The 2839-nt window shown below is 38.6% G+C and overlaps 1 pseudogene across 1 annotated transcript; it reads left to right on the top strand.

Moving 5' to 3' along the window:
• Positions 1-241: 241 nt before the first annotated feature.
• Positions 242-1576, top strand: LOC308433191 (tubulin alpha-1C chain-like; annotated as a pseudogene). The gene has a single exon. The product of its transcript is annotated as a tubulin alpha-1C chain-like (transcript).
• Positions 1577-2839: the final 1263 nt, after the last annotated feature.

The following is a 2839-nucleotide window of genomic DNA, read 5'->3' as shown; positions in this document are numbered from 1 at the left end:
AGCTGCTTCTTCTGTCAATCCATGATCTTAACAGTTAATTTGACTTCTAGATGCTATGCCATTCTTCAATTAATGGGGTGGTATAAAAGAACCTCAAAAGGCTTGTGATACAAATTAATATGTTTTAAGTATTGTACACCGGACAGCTTCTCTCCTGGACTCCTTGGTAGTTGCCAGTGGGAGATCTTCGTCACCCTCTCTTCACTTCTTCGGTTTTCACTGACCACTTCAAGGACTAAATATGCATGAGTGCATCTCCACCCTCGTTGGCATCCAGATCAGCAATGCTTTCTGGGAGCTCTACTGCCTGGAGCATGGCATTCAGCCTCATGGCCAGATGCCAAGTGATAGGACCACTGGGGGAGAAGACGACTCCTTCAACACCTTCTTCAGTGAGACAGGCTGGCAAACATGTGCCCCGGGCAGTGTTTGTAGACCTGGATCCCACAGTTATTGATGAAGTTTGCACTGGCACCTACTGCCAGCTCTTCTACCCTGAGCATCTCATCATAGGCAAGGAAGATGCTGCCAATAACTATGCTCGTGGCCACTACACCACTGGCAAGATCGTTGACCTTGTCTTGGACAGAATTCACAAGCTGGCTGACCAGTACATAGGTCTCCAGGGCTTCTTGGTTTTCCACAGCTTTGGTGGGGGACTTGGATCTGGTTTCACCTCCCTGCTTATGGAGCAACTCTCTGTTGATTATGGAAAGAAGTCCAAGCTGGGGTTCTCCATTTACTTAGCCCCCCAGATTTCCACTGCTGTGGTTGAGCCCTACAATTCTGTCCTTACCACCCATACCACCCTGGAGCACTCTGTGCCTTTATGGTAGACAATGAGGCCATCTATGATATCTGTCTTAGAAACCCTAACCCTAACCTGAACCCAACCTATACTAACCTTAACTGTTTTATTAGCCAGATTGTGTCTTCCATCACAGCTTTCCTCAGATTTGATGGGGCCCTGAATGTTGATCTGACAGAATTCCAGATCAACCTGGTGCCCTATCCTTGAATCCACTTTGCTCTGGCCACTTATGTCCCTGTCATTTCTGCTGAGAAAGCGTCCTATGAGCAACATACAGTAACAGAGATCACCAATGCCTGCTTTGAGCCAGCCAATCAGATGATAAAATGTGACCCTAGTCATGGTAAATACATGGCTTACTGCTTGCTGTACTGTGATGATGTGGTCCCCAAAGATGTCAATGCTGCCATTGCCACCATCAAGACCAAGCATACCATCTAGTTTGTGGACTGGTGCACCACTGGCTTCAAGATTGGCATTAATTACCAGCCTCCCACTGTAGTATCTGGTAGCGACCTGGCCAGGGTCCAGAGAGCTGTGTGCATGCTGAACAATACTACAGCCATTGCTAAAGCATGGGCTCACCTAAATCATAAGTTTGATTTGATGTATGCCAAGCATGACTTTGTGCACTGGTATGTGGGCAAGGGCATGGAGGAGGGGGAATTCTCTGGGGCCCATGAGTACATGGCTGCCCTAGAAAAGGATTATGAAAAGGTTGGGGCAGATAGCGCTGAAGGAGACAATAAGGGTGAAGAATATTAACTCATGTGCTGCAATTTTACACTTCTGTGGTCTCATCTTTGTCTTTCCATGTGTTTTAACTTCCCTAAACTGTCAATAAAGGTGTTTTTGGTTTAAGTGGGGGAAAAAAAAGTAGCGTACACAGAAAGCTTTATACAGCTGGGGCTGCTGCTGCAATGAGGTCCAGGTACATTGCATCAAACGTGTTTGGAGCATGCTATTCATAAAATTCAGTGTGAATGTTCACTGGAAGATATGGCTTAGGTCTGCAACAGTAGTAAAATATGATTTTTTTCTTTTTCTTTTTTACATCCATTTCCAGAACACATAATGACACATAATAAATATGTTGATCTTATTTATTTGGATGCTTATAATTGAGAACAAATTAGGTTTGAATTATTTTATTTTGATCAAATGAACAAGATTTATTAACCAAAGGAAGTCAGAAAAAAATAATTACTTTTAACATCTTACCTATGTCCTCTAGAATAAAATTATAAAGATAATTTAAATATTTCAGTTACACTCAAATCCTGTAATGAGTCCTGGATTACTTTTGAAAAATAGTGTTTGATCCTGATTCACCACCAACGAGAAAGCCAATGTTCTTTGTTATAAATAGAATATGTACATACTTTTCTTTCTACTGTCTTCATCTAAAAATTGACTTTAATAAAATTTAATTTTGGGGGTTTGCCAGACAAGAATTACAAATGGGTTATTTTTATTATAAAAGATAAAAACAAATAATGTATAACTTTGAGTTAGGTCAATTAACTGTTTTTTCTAAATACTTTAAAATATTGTAACAACCTGTTTACTGTTATTATGGTTATCTTTTAATCTTATTATAAAATTAGCCTTAAGAATAATTTAATGCTTTTAAAATAAATGATAGAAACAAGAATAAAATGAAAATATTATATAAAATGTCAAGGTAAATTCAGAAGCTTGAATTATTATTCAATTTATAAGAAAATTTCAGCCATTACTGTTGGAAACTATTGGTGAAATTGTTCCATATTTAAAATATAAAATAGTTGAAAAGCTATAATTGACATAAAAAGTTGAAAGAGGATAGAGCCATTAGGATTAATTTAGAAAGAAATTAATTTAGAAAGATTGTAAAAGGCAGGATGAACTCAAAATGTTTTCTATGTATGATGCAGAATTTTGAGGATTGGCATCATGATGACATACAATAGTCACTAGAAGCTGCCCCTCATACAAACATGTTTATGTAGTACACATTCAATAATTTATTCTGTATCTCATTTAAAA

This window comes from Micromys minutus (assembly GCF_963924665.1).
Source record: "Micromys minutus genome assembly, chromosome: 19".
Lineage (NCBI taxonomy): Eukaryota > Metazoa > Chordata > Mammalia > Rodentia > Muridae > Micromys > Micromys minutus.
Note: the sequence above shows the minus strand (reverse complement) of the source record. Positions and strands in the feature narration are given on the sequence as shown.